General features: G+C 53.8%; 1 long non-coding RNA gene and 1 pseudogene across 1 annotated transcript; both read right to left on the reverse strand.

The window, feature by feature from the left end:
• Positions 1 to 1,790: 1,790 nt before the first annotated feature.
• LOC137470829 (PHD finger protein 7-like) lies at positions 1,791 to 4,876 on the reverse strand (annotated as a pseudogene).
• Positions 4,877 to 11,234: 6,358 nt separating this feature from the next.
• LOC137479265 (uncharacterized) lies at positions 11,235 to 13,612 on the reverse strand. The gene is made up of 3 exons (XR_011002125.1): positions 13,302 to 13,612; positions 11,796 to 12,070; positions 11,235 to 11,591 (listed from the first exon to the last, which is right to left on the reverse strand). It is a non-coding gene; the product is annotated as an uncharacterized lncRNA (long non-coding RNA).
• Between the last annotated feature and the right edge of the window lie 474 nt (positions 13,613 to 14,086).

The raw sequence follows: 14,086 nt of genomic DNA on the forward strand, positions 1-14,086 counted from the left end.
GAGAGAGAGAGAGAGAAGAGGGGGATGGGAATAGCTACAAGCACAGGCGAGATCCTCAGTGGTCCAGACGATGGGGATCCGTCTTGTCGTGTCGGGGAAGTCTTCGAAGTTCTGGTCAACTCAGGGGTCCAGTTATAGTCCACAGAGGAAAGAGGGGGGAGCATGCAGGACAATGAGAGGCCCTTGTGATTGCTGCGGGGGAACAGGCGAGTCCACCGAAACCACCAAAGCAAGGCAAACACAATGGAGAATAAGTCCACTGGAATTACTGAAGGGAAACAGGTCATGTCGTTAGTGGTCAGACCACCGTTTTGCCCCCTGCCTGTAGTAGGGGTCTCAGTCTCAGTCCTTGGGAGGAGGGTCCTCAATCTTTGTCTGTCACGGTGGTAATGAGGCAGATGAGGGGTCTTCAATGAAGGACCACGGGAGTCACCCCAAAAGTTCATTTGGCGTAAGAACGGAGATTTGTAGCAGGTCGCGCGTCAGGCTGTCCCGTGCTGGGTCCATGCCAGGTCCTTGCCAAGTCCTTGCCAAGTCCTCGCCAGGCCTTGTTCAGAACAGCTAACGTAAAGGTACAGCAGCTGCACCTGCACTGCTGCTCTCTGCAAGCCGGAACTGCAGTGGGGGAAGGGGCTTCTCCTCGTGGCAATCGGTAGGCAAATGTGGGGGCTTCAGATGGCCTCTTGCACAAGCCCATCAAGGAGTGGCTCACTTTCAAGAGTAAGCAGTGGGGAAACACCTGAGGTTGGAGTCTAAAGGCAAGAACAAGAGTCCTTTTTAATTAGCCACATCATTTAAGTGACTTTTCACTTAATACATGGTAAGACAGAAATCAAGGTATTTAGCATAAGACTACTTTCCTGCCAGTCGAAAAGCCAAGAGCTACTATGGTTTTCTCACAGACCTGCAAATCTCAAGGACCCTGTACTGACCGATCTCACCTTCACTTCCGGCAGCGAGCGGATGGACTAGAAAGAAAAGATGACACTACGTGCTGCTGTTGGAGGCCCCAGTTGAGGCCCGACGCCGCTGGCGGAAGCGGCTGCTCCTGTGGGACATCCCTGACGGTGTCCCCCTGTGCCTGGGCCTCTCAGCCCTTGCTGCTGTCCTCCTGCTCCTGTCCTGGCGACTCCTGGACCGGACAGGTTGATTCGAGGCCCGGCGCTGCAGGCGGGAGCGGCTGCATCTGGGGGATGTCCCTGAGGAAGTCTCCCTTTGCCTGGGCCTCTCAGTCCTTGGTCTTGTCCTGCTGCTCCTGTCACGGCGACTCCTGGAGCGGCCAGGTGGACTCTGGGCCTGACCGTGCTGGTGGGAGCGGCTGCATCTGGGGGATGTCCATGAGGAAGTCTCCCTTTGCCTGGGCCTCTCAGTCCTTGGTCTTGTCCTGCTGCTCCTGTCACGGCGACTCCTGGAGCGGCCAGGTGGACTCTGGGCCTGACCTTGCTGGTGGGAGCGGCTGCATCTGGGGGATGTCCCTGATGAAGTCTCCCTTTGCCTGGGCCTCTCAGCGCTTGATGTTGTCCTGTGGCTCCTGTCCCGGCGACTCCTGGGCCGGGCAGGTGGACTTAGGGCCTGACCTTGCTGGCGGGTGCGGCTGCGTCTGGGGGATGCCTGTGACGATGTCTGCCTTTGCCTGGGCCTCTCAGTCCTTGTGGTTGTCCTGCTGCTCCTGTCACGGCGACTCCTGGAGCAGACAGGTGGACTTAGGGCCTGACCTTGCTGGCGGGTGCGGCTGTGTCTGGGGGATGCCCGTGAAGGTGTCTCCCTTCGCCTGGGCCTCTCAGTCTTTGTCATTGTCCTGTTGCTTCTGTCACGGCGACTCCTCGATCGGACGGGTCCATCTGGGGCCCGACCTTGCTGGCGAGAGCGGGTTCGGCCTCGGCCGGGCCCTGCACGTCTGGAATGGACCCTGTCCTCAGAGTCAGGGGAGCTGCTGTACGTTGAACTTGATGTGCTGAGGCTGCTGGTGTCCAGTGAGGAAGACGGCAGAGACTGCTGCCATGCTGTGTGTCGGTGGCTTCTGCGGCCGCTGGTCTCTGCAGATGAAGACCGGGGATCCAGCCCCGATGGCACCGGGGTGCGGGAGCTGGGGCTGATGGCCTCAGATTCTGAGGAGCCATGAGCAGGCTCCAGTCCGGACTGTCTGCTCCGGCTGGGGCCCCTGAGCTCTGACTCATGCCTGAAAGCTGTAAGGCCAAGCAGGAATGTCAAAGACCACCCAGGCGCGAGGCAAGCCAGGCCAGAGCAGAACCCCCAGCCCTTCAGGAGCAGAGGGGCTCTGCCAAGCCCAGCCTGGGCACTGTCCCCAGCCCAGGGGCACCGGCTGCTTTGCCTCATACCCGTTCCGAGACCAGCACAGCCGTCACACTCCCAGCTCTCTATGCGGTTTCTCAGGCCAGAGCAGCGCCTGTGGGTGCCCTCAGCAGCGCAGGAGGAGCACAGCAGCAGTTCCCAGGGCCTGGGGAGGCAAAGGGGCTCATGGACAACGTGTCCACAGCACAGGATTGTCCAGACAAGTTATTCTGATTCTTTCCCCTTTGAGCCCTTGAAGTGACACATGTACCCTGCAGAGCCTCAGGTGCAGCTCCCCAACTTACCCCTCTTCCTCTGCCTCCTCCCTGCCTCCCGGGTAAAGGCAATCCCTGGCATTGCACCTGCTGTGCCTCTCTCCTAGATCCGCGAAGGCATCGTTGTCCTCCCACGTTGGCTCTCTGATGCAGAAAGGAAAAGCTGATGAGTTTCTGATGTCCTGCCCTCATGGAGGTACAGGTTGTCCCTGCTCTTTCTCCAGTGCTTTTCCAAGTCCCGCGTGAAGCTGAAGCCCAGACTCACGGGGCAGAGCAGGGCCAGGACTGCTGGGGCAGGGCCTGGCACAGCACAGCACTTGCACCTCCTGTCCTGTGAGCCAGGCAGAAGGACACCAACCTGAAGGGAATTCGGATCCCCACGATGAACATTTGTGTAAGAAATTGTTCAGTGTCCCTGCACAGGGGGCAGTGGAGGCATAAAAGACCAGCGCGCATGGCCTGTCCCTGCAGGGCAAACAGAAGCAGGGTGAGCAAGGCCCTGGTGCTGCTGAGCACCTGCTGTGCCCCGGGGCTGAGGGGATGGCTCCTACCTGGATGCAGTCCCTGTGGAACCAGGCCCTTTTGCACGCTGGGCACACCAGGGTTCTGAAGGTGTTTCTATCCTCCACAGGCTCCATGCAGATGGGGCAATCGGTGCCCGGCTCTGCAGTCGCCTCCATGTCCTGCTCTGGACGGTGCTCAGAGCAGTAGGTGCTGAGGGAAAATGGGTGGGCAAAGTGAGCAATGTTGGATCTTCTCCCAGGGGCGACCAGGAGTGGGGAGGAGGGGCACCTGTACTCTGGAATATACTGTGTGACGCAGCCGCCCTCCTTGGCACAGGGCAGGTGGAACCATCTGCCACAGTCCTCCTTGCAACACATGATGGTTGCCCCGCTCTGGCCACAGACGCAGCAGCGCTGGAAAGAGCCAAGCAGCCCCATCAGCAGCAGCCTCGGGGCCTCCCCTGGCAGCCCCACGGCTCCGGGCAGGGCCTAGCATGTGGCCACTGCTGGGTCTCAGCCCACAGAGCCGACGGGTGGAGGAGACTCCGCTGCCAGAGCCTCTGTGCAGCTGCTGGGAGCCAGACTTTGGCCCACAGGCGGCCGGAAGGGCAGGCCTTTCATTCCAAGTGTCTGGGCTCAGCTCTGGCAAACCTCGCCTGGCACAAATCTCCCTGCTCTTGTCAGGCTCTCACCTTTTGTGCCGCCCGCCAGACTGCAATTTGGATGTCTCTAGGAAGAAATCCCATGAGTCCAACACGCTCGTTCTTCTGACGAGAAAGTAGAGTGGCAAAGAACTGCAGCAAAGGGGATGAGCAGATGAGGAGAGAGAGGCAGGAATTGCCCATTGCAATGGTGGAAGGAGCACCCAGAGCCACTCACCAGGCAGAACACGTGGGCACAGAGCCCATACTTCTCCAGTTTGTCACCGCACATGTCCGGGTCAGCCTCTGCACGTCGACACAGCATGCAGGCTGCAGGGGACAGAGCCAATGGCAGCGGGCACGAGCACCTCTGCGGGGCGCTTTGGCTGCAGCAGCATCGGCCCCAAGGGCTGCTCTCTCCCTGCCTGCCTGCCTTCCTGCCTGGCTGATGGGCAGGGCTGGAGGCCTTGGAGAGCAGGGGCCATTGCGGGCACGGGTGTCCCAAGAGCTGCCCCCTGGCCCAGCTGGGCCCCACTTGGGGAGGAAGGAGGCTCCCAGCCACGGCATGGCTGAGCGGCTCCTGCCTCCCCCTGCCTCTGCTCTGGGCCCTGCGCCGCCTGCCGCAAGCGTTCCTGGGCCAGGCTGTGGGAGGTTGGCATTGCCCTCACCTGGCTCCCTGGCTCCAGGGCCCTCCTGCTTGCTGTAAGTCATGGCAGCTCTCAGCGCTGAGCCCCTGTCCAGAAAGGCCACAGTCTCCTCCAGGTGCTGGTCCTCTCTCTCTGTGGGAGAAAGAGGAGTGTGAGGAGTTTGCCGAACAGGCCCAGAGCCACGAGGGCACTGCTCCCTGCTCAGCCCTGCGTGAGCCCTGCTCCTGTCCGCCTTCTGCTCCCGTCGTCGCCTGGAGGAAGACCGCAGTCTGCTCTGGTTGTTCCTCTGCTGATTCTGGGAAGGGAGAGGCAGGTGAGCCTGCAGCACAGGCCCAGATCCCGAGGTGTGGGGTGCCTCTGGTCCCTGGGCAGCAGCGACCCTGCCCTGCCTTCTCCTCCCGTTGTCAGGTCGCACTGACACACGGCCTGAGCCCAGCCTTGCCTTTTGAAGCCTTGGTCGCACGGGTCACAATGGCCAGGCTGACATCAGCATCGTGCAGCCAAAATTGGACAACCATGGCCTCGGGTCCCTGGCAACCACTTGAGGCGGCCCCCTTGGGAACCCAGGTTCTGAGATGGGTGCGAAGGTTTGGTCAGGCGGGAGCCAGGCAGGGACTCCTGCAGCAAGTGCAGGCTCAAATGCCAGGCCCCAAGGCAACCATCGGGCACTGCTCTGCTGCTGCTCCTGGTGCTGCTCCTGCAATTTTCACACAGACACAGAGCTACCTGCTCTGTCTCAGCCCTGTTCAGCACTGGACAGCAGGGCACAGTAAAATGTTGTCTTGGGTGTTATGGACAAACAAACAAACAAACAAAAAAAATTAACCTTTGAGGAACCTAGTTAAAAATGGTGGGATGTTGATACAAAGGTAAATGTTGTTAATACACGTTAAATGTTGTTAATTCAAGTAACAAATTGTGATTAGTTGTATTAAAACCCAGTACTGTTGCTGATGTATAGAGGGGGAGTGGAACCGGGGAGGAGATGGGGTGCCAATCTTTGTGGAGGGGCAGAGAAACTTTCAGGAGTATTGCATCATAGAACACAACCACAACTTAAATCAAGATTGGTGGAGAGACCAAGCAATGGGAGGAGAGAATTCCACAATGATTGGCCAAGACTGCAGCAACTGATAAGGCAATGGGCAAGGGAGAAATAGACCTATCACAGCACGGATCCTGAGCGCCCCAAGCAGGAGGCGAGAGAGAGACTTTAAAAGGCCTGGGGTGCCGAACTCCCGGGTCTTTCCTCAGAGCGGAGTAGGTTTCCCTGGAAACACACACCCCTAGGTTACAAGTACTAAGTTGTTGAAACAGTCTCCGGACTAGCCGGAGGCTTTTGCTTCCAGTTGTTCCTTTGGTAATAAACAGGCTTACTTTTTTTTAATTAAATTGACTCCTTTTGGTTACTTTCAAGTTTCTTTCTAAGCTTGTTCCCAGCATTGGGTATATGATCAAATTATTCAAAGTCCTGCAAAGAATCACATTCAAAGCACACACACAAAAAAAAAAAAAAAACCAAAAAAAACCACAAAAACAAACAGAAAAAAAAACCAACAAAAACAAACCCTGCTACAAATATTGAATTGACAAAAAAAGCATATTCCTCTTCAGAAACACAGGCTAACACTTTGGGCCAATGCTTTTTCCTATTAGCTCTTTGAAAGGATTTCAAAAGTAACATTGGCAACTTCTTCAAGGAACAAACAGGAAATGCTTCTGACCTCTAAAAGTAGATTTCTTCATTGGCTTTCGCTTTCCTTTTGGAATCCTTACGCTTTGCCTGGCATTCCAGAAAATCATGAAAATCCAACGTAATATAGAGGGAGTTTCTGAATTCAGTGTTTTTCTCAAAGACTTTCTTTACATACGTACAAGAAACTGCTCCTGTAACATAAAGAGATGCAGTGGTTTCCCTGACTGGACGTCACAAGATGACACGATACACTCCTCTATACTAAAAAAACTTCTGTTGCCTGGTAATTAGAAAGCTTCAAGATCTTCTAGAGGCTTTCCCCTGTGCAACTTCACTAGGTCCCTCTCTGCTCAACTCTCAAGCCTGTCCAGGTCTCACTGAAAGGCAGCAGCACAGCCGTGTGGTTCACCAGCCCCTGCTCTCGCTTCTGTCCCATCAGCAAACGTGCTGAGGGAGCGCTCCGTCTCTTCTGCCAGGTCACTGGGGAATAAGGCAAACAAGACTGGCCCCAGCACGGCCCCCTGAGCTCGCAGCTATCTGAGTTTGGAGCTCCACTGCCCGCTTCTCTACGCCACTGTCCCTGAGCTGCCCCATGAGCGTGATACGGGAGGCCGGGACAAAGCCTTGCTGAAGTCCCGGCTGACAACAGCCACTGCTCTCCCCTCACAAACCCAGCCAGTCAGTGCAGCAGAGGTGGCTATGGGATTGCCCAAGCATGGTTTTCTGTCGCTGTAGAGATGGACACAAGACATACACATACACCTGTGCAGTGACAACAATGGCTTCTTCTTTATTACAAGTTGTTCTCAAGTTTTATACCCCTAAAAAAGTGTGATCCTAAGGCCCTAGTTACATCAAAACAGCTCCTTCTATTCAATGGACAAAGCAATAGCTTATTGTATTTTATTGGTACAAAGCATTTAACGTCAATAATTCATTGGCAAGAGTTTACCACAAATTCTTAAGGCACGTCCACTGCTGACTAAGGCACGTATCCTCTAACTACAAGGAGCCCTGATGTGTTTTTCAGTTTCCACGCTAACGGCCTTGCTTGCTTCCTTGCCATGGATAAACCCGTATCTTATTAATTTCTTCTTCTGCAAACTCAGTTGTTTGCCCTGCAAAACAGCTGCTAAACCCATCCAGTTTTCCCTTCCTGTTATTCCACACGCTTAGAGATGACATCCAAGAGGAGATATTCTGCCACCTTTCTGGGGACGGAGCTGAGGCTGATGGGCCTGCAGTTTCCTGGCTCCTTCTTAGTGCCCTTTTGGAAGACTGGAGAGATGCTGGCTTTCCTCCACTGCTCACGCCTCTCTCTGGGGCTATCACCTTCCCTGACCCGCTAGCAGAGCGCCCTGTGCCAGAGGCAGGAGCAGAGACTTCCCTTGGCCCCAAAAGGCAAGGCTGGGCTCAGGCCGTGTGTCAGTGCGACCTGACAACGAGAGGAGAAGGCAGGGCAGGGTCGCTGCTGCCCAGGGACCAGAGGCACCCCACACCTCGGGATCTGGGCCTGTGCTGCAGGCTCACCTGCCTCTCCCTTCCCAGAATCAGCAGAGGAACAACCAGAGCAGACTGCGGTCTTCCTCCAGGCGACGACGGGAGCAGAAGGCGGACAGGAGCAGGGCTCACGCAGGGCTGAGCAGGGAGCAGTGCCCTCGTGGCTCTGGGCCTGTTCGGCAAACTCCCCACACTCCTCTTTCTCCCACAGAGAGAGAGGACCAGCACCTGGAGGAGACTGTGGCCTTTCTGGACAGGGACTCAGCGCTGAGAGCTGCCATGTCTTACAGCAAGCAGGAGGGCCCTGGAGCCAGGGAGCCAGGTGAGGGCAATGCCAACCTCCCACAGCCTGGCCCAGGAACGCTTGCGGCAGGCGGCGCAGGGCCCAGAGCAGAGGCAGGGGGAGGCAGGAGCCGCTCAGCCATGCCGTGGCTGGGAGCCTCCTTCCTCCCCAAGTGGGGCCCAGCTGGGCCAGGGGGCAGCTCTTGGGACACCCGTGCCCGCAATGGCCCCTGCTCTCCAAGGCCTCCAGCCCTGCCCATCAGCCAGGCAGGAAGGCAGGCAGGCAGGGAGAGAGCAGCCCTTGGGGCCGATGCTGCTGCAGCCAAAGCGCCCCGCAGAGGTGCTCGTGCCCGCTGCCATTGGCTCTGTCCCCTGCAGCCTGCATGCTGTGTCGACGTGCAGAGGCTGACCCGGACCTGTGCTTCCCCAGGCACTGGCAACAGCTCCTGTGCTGCCCAGGGCACCCACGGGCACTGCCAGGGCCTCACACCAACCCGAACCAGCTGGGGTGTGACAGCTCTGCTGCTCTGCGCACGGCTCTCGGGCAAAGCAGCCGCGTGTCCCTGGGCTGGGGGCAGTGCCCAGGTCGGGCTTGGCAGAGCCTGTCCGCTCCTGGAGGGCTGGTGGCACTGCTCTGGTCCGGCCTGGCCCGGCCCGGGTCTGGGGGGCCTTTGACATTCCTGCTTGCCCTTACAGCCGCCAGGGATCAGCCGGAGCTCAATGGCCCCAGCCTGGCCGGACAGTCAGGACTGGAGCCTTCCCGTGGCTCCCCAGCACCCAAGACCATCAGCTCCAGCTGGGAAACACTGCCTAACAGGGTTTGTCAATATTTTCTCCTGTTAGATCATTGAAGGGATTTTGAAAGTGACGTTGTTTGGCAACTTCTTCAAGGAACAGAAGTGGTGCGCTTCTAATCAGTAAAAGGTTTATTGGTTTCCTTGGACTTTCAGTCTGGTATCCTTATGCTTCCTCCGGCGTTCCGGAAAATAATGAAAATCTAACAAATTCTTGGGAGAAGGTTCTGAATCCACTAGTAGGAGAAGTCTCTAAATTCACTCTTTCTCTTAAATACATTCTTTACATATAGTTAAGTAGCTGTTCCTGTAACAGACAAAAATGCCGTGGTTTACCCGACTGGAGAATACCACAGGATGTTATACACACCGGCACACTAAAACACTTTTGTTCCCGGGGAGTTACAAAGTTGCAGGCTCTTCTCGAGGACCTGAATTAATTCTGCATGCCTCTTCATACCCGCATTCCCTCCCCATGCTCAGCTTTCACCTAGAGTTCCCGGGGAACGGATCTTACATACTCACCTCAAGCAATAATCTACGTCTGTCTTCCCAACCCTCTTTTTCTTCACTGAGCTCTGCAGATCTGCAAAATAACTTTGGGCCCTCTGCACAAAAGAAAGAACCAATTAATAGGCTTAAACACTTCTGATTGTGCTGCTGCTTCTAACAGTCATGGACAACACAGCAATCGTGTTCTCCAGAAGTCAATTCTTCACATCCTCCCTGTTCTCTTGCCCCCCCACCAGACGCTGGCTCCAACAGAAATGTTCCCTACTGCAGCCTGGTGTACGAAGAACCATGAAAGGCAGCAGCAGCAGTTTTCCTCAACATGCTGCAATCGAAATTGCAGTGAAATAGCAGCTGTTTCATTAGAAGCTCAGCACCAAGATCGCACCTCTTCCCCCAGAACTGAGGCCTGCGAAGGACTGAGCTCCCCATCGTAACACACCCTGTAAATCAGACGGGCTGGAAGATTGCTGGGCACTAACTGGATGAACACAGCAATACATTTCAGCAGCGTTATCGAATCAGTCTCGAGAAAGGCACATCATTTCAGCCTGTCTTACGACTCTGTTCTACAAAACATGTAACAAGCAATTGTTTTGCTGGCCTTTGCAACTTTGGGGGACTCTGTAGGTTTCCTTTGGTTGTTGTTTTCTTTGTTTCTAAATTCAAAATTCACTGGATTCGGGAGAGAAAACCCCAGATTCATCAGGACCAAGAAGCACAGGGACATATGTGGCTGACAAGAACACTCAACATTCCTAATGGTAACACCAGAAAGGCAGGAAAAAGTGAAAGATGATATAAATACCTGAAAGGATCCAAACTATCTAGGTAAACTGTCAAGTGGCTAATGTTTTGGTAAGCTCTAAAAGTCCAGATTCCTATTAGGCAATTATCTGAAAGAAAAGAAAGCCAGAAATCTGCTTGGCCTTTATTTTACCAGGACTTTCTCACGGGATTCTACCACAACTTTGGCCGCAAGTAAGGATGCCAAATTTTGACTAGAAAACATTCATAAGCAGGCAGCATTTTTTTCCTCCTCACGGAATTCCAGGAACAGTTAAAAAAAAATACAGAAGGGGGCGAAGAACTTCCGTCGTACCTCTCAGGCGTTCATCATCTTTGGAGAAGAAGAAAACTCTAGCCCTTTCTGTGCGTGGTAAAGAAAGAAACCTAGACAAGTACAAAGGGATTTTAGCATCCTAAATTGTACTATCAAATTCCATGAACACAAGTTAAAACTGTAGCGCTTCAGAGAAATGGTGACCGTTGAAAAGCTTTATTCCCTAGTAACCAAAGAGAGCCATCTATAAAAAAAAACCCAAATCACTTCTTGAAAGAAATCTGACTGTGTCTTTGGCTTTTGGCCAAACTCAGTTTGGAGTTGGTCAAGCCAAAAGGACCAAGTTAATTTCTTGTGCTCAATGTCTCTCTTCTCATATTCAACTTCACATCAAATGGGCTGCTGGCAATTTTGACTCTGGGCAGCCCAAATGGTTTTCCAAGATGACTTTCATTGCTCAGAGGTGTGCAATGTCAGCTTCCCATTTCCCGAGTGCTGCTCTTAACATTCCCACAGCATCCAACTACTACAGCCAAGTAGACAACAAATAGAAAGGGAACTTGCATTTCTTGGTCCTTTTCAATTTCTCACGTCTCAGGCTCACCATCACCCTCAGAACTGCTGTCTTGGAAACGTGAATCCTCTTGCCATGCGACTTTTGCCGACTTGATGGTTCCAAGTCCGCAAGACTCTGCAATAACAGCACCAAAAATAGAAACGAAGGCAAAACCAGATTATTCCTCCACTTGTCAGGAAAAATTCCTCCTTTCAAGACAAATACTTACAGTGGAGAAGAGAGATTTAGGAAGGACAGAATCTGCTCCTGCCTGATTTCCTGAGCTACATCTCTGCTCCAGGATTTTCCGGTTTGTTCTAGGGATCGCTTCTGTATTCTTAAACATTTATCATTGCATTCAGAAGACACTGAATACCTTCTGAATTCAGCACAAGTGTGGGAGGCTCGTTGCTTTGTCTTGTGGCATTGGGGTTTTTTTAATATTTTGGATAACTTCACATGGCTTCTCTTCTCTCCTTCAGGACTGTGACTCCATTTAATGTTGTTTCATCTTCTTTTCATAAGGCCTCATTTTATCTACGGTTAGAACACCCCAATGATCACGTGTCATTCACTTTCCTTTTCCTAAAGGTCCAAGAATAGAATTCAGTAACAAAGAGAATGTCCATGGATCTTGGGGTCAACTCCCGGATTTTGCTCCTCCCTCTACATTAACACACATTTCCTTGAAAATCGTGTTGGGTTCTATGAAACTTGATATGACTGGTGTATCCCCTTTCTCCCTGCTTGAGAAATTCAGGGCATGACAACAAGCTTTCTCACCACTCAGCAAAAACCCCAATGCCTTCTCAAAGCATGCCTTTCAGAACGCCTGAGATGCAAGCACGAGCTACCTCTCATTAATCCACCACAGCCTTGGCAAGCAGAAATGAAGATCAAAATGCTTCTGCCTACTTACTGACTTCTGCTGCTGAAAATCCCCTGCATCCTGACCTTCTTTACACCCTATTGCTCTACAGTGCCTGCCAGAAGCTCTTCCTTAGAAATGGCACTCTTAGAAGGGTTCTGCTGTTACCTCCTTTGATGCCCAACCCCTCTGTGTCTCCAAAGAAGGGAAACTTGAAAGCACTCGACTCCTGAGCTGCATCGTTCTCAGGCAAAGGTCCCAAATGGTCGTCTGGGGCAGAGTCCTGCGCATCCTCTTTGTCCCAGGGTATTTCCACAGTCTTTTCTGGTTTGTTCTTTCAAGGTCCAAGCAAGTCTTTTAAATCAGCAGCAATAGAGTAATCGATTTCTTCAGGCACTTGAGGTTGTGTGTCACTCTCTTCTCTCTTCTTCCTTTTGGCTTTACTGAAATGAGATTGTTCAAGGATAGCAACACAGCACACGTCCTTTTCCAAGACAGCTTCCCTAAGAGCCACCTTGCTCTGAATGTTTCCCTAACCATACCCTGTCCAAGCTGTCACGATCCGCTTGTTGCGGGGTGTCGTGATGGCTCTTTTCACCAATCCCAAAAGTGCAAAAAGGCAAACAACAAGGGACTATCAGTTAATCACAACAAATGCACCTTTATTAAGGGCCAAAACAGTAAATGGGATAGTGGGGATCTGAAAGAAGGTCAAAGAATAGAGAGAGAGAGAGAGAGAGAGAGAGAGAAGAGGGGGATGGGAATAGCTACAAGCACAGGCGAGATCCTCAGTGGTCCAGACGATGGGGATCCGTCTTGTCGTGTCGGGGAAGTCTTCGAAGTTCTGGTCAACTCAGGGGTCCAGTTATAGTCCACAGAGGAAAGAGGGGGGAGCATGCAGGACAATGAGAGGCCCTTGTGATTGCTGCGGGGGAACAGGCGAGTCCACCGAAACCACCAAAGCAAGGCAAACACAATGGAGAATAAGTCCACTGGAATTACTGAAGGGAAACAGGTCATGTCGTTAGTGGTCAGACCACCGTTTTGCCCCCTGCCTGTAGTAGGGGTCTCAGTCTCAGTCCTTGGGAGGAGGGTCCTCAATCTTTGTCTGTCACAGTGGTAATGAGGCAGATGAGGGGTCTTCAATGAAGGACCACGGGAGTCACCCCAAAAGTTCATTTGGCGTAAGAACGGAGATTTGTAGCAGGTCGCGCGTCAGGCTGTCCCGTGCTGGGTCCATGCCAGGTCCTTGCCAAGTCCTTGCCAAGTCCTCGCCAGGCCTTGTTCAGAACAGCTAACGTAAAGGTACAGCAGCTGCACCTGCACTGCTGCTCTCTGCAAGCCGGAACTGCAGTGGGGGAAGGGGCTTCTCCTCGTGGCAATCGGTAGGCAAATGTGGGGGCTTCAGATGGCCTCTTGCACAAGCCCATCAAGGAGTGGCTCACTTTCAAGAGTAAGCAGTGGGGAAACACCTGAGGTTGGAGTCTAAAGGCAAGAACAAGAGTCCTTTTTAATTAGCCACATCATTTAAGTGACTTTTCACTTAATACATGGTAAGACAGAAATCAAGGTATTTAGCATAAGACTACTTTCCTGCCAGTCGAAAAGCCAAGAGCTACTATGGTTTTCTCACAGACCTGCAAATCTCAAGGACCCTGTACTGACCGATCTCACCTTCACTTCCGGCAGCGAGCGGATGGACTAGAAAGAAAAGATGACGCTACGTGCTGCTGTTGGAGGCCCCAGTTGAGGCCCGACGCAGCTGGCGGGAGCGGCTGCTCCTGTGGGACATCCCTGACGGTGTCCCCCTGTGCCTGGGCCTCTCAGCCCTTGCTGCTGTCCTCCTGCTCCTGTCCTGGCGACTCCTGGACCGGACAGGTTGATTCGAGGCCCGGCGCTGCAGGCGGGAGCGGCTGCATCTGGGGGATGTCCATGAGGAAGTCTCCCTTTGCCTGGGCCTCTCAGTCCTTGGTCTTGTCCTGCTGCTCCTGTCACAGCGACTCCTGGAGCAGCCAGGTGGACTCTGGGCCTGACCGTGCTGGTGGGAGCGGCTGCATCTGGGGGATGTCCATGAGGAAGTCTCCCTTTGCCTGGGCCTCTCAGTCCTTGGTCTTGTCCTGCTGCTCCTGTCACGGCGACTCCTGGAGCGGCCAGGTGGACTCTGGGCCTGACCTTGCTGGTGGGAGCGGCTGCATCTGGGGGATGTCCCTGACGAAGTCTCCCTTTGCCTGGGCCTCTCAGCGCTTGATGTTGTCCTGTGGCTCCTGTCCCGGCGACTCCTGGGCCGGGCAGGTGGACTTAGGGCCTGACCTTGCTGGCGGGTGCGGCTGCGTCTGGGGGATGCCTGTGACGATGTCTGCCTTTGCCTGGGCCTCTCAGTCCTTGTGGTTGTCCTGCTGCTCCTGTCACGGCGACTCCTGGAGCAGACAGGTGGACTTAGGGCCTGACCTTGCTGGCGG

Source organism: Anomalospiza imberbis, chromosome 1 (genome assembly GCF_031753505.1).
Source record: "Anomalospiza imberbis isolate Cuckoo-Finch-1a 21T00152 chromosome 1, ASM3175350v1, whole genome shotgun sequence".
Taxonomy (NCBI): domain Eukaryota; kingdom Metazoa; phylum Chordata; class Aves; order Passeriformes; family Viduidae; genus Anomalospiza; species Anomalospiza imberbis.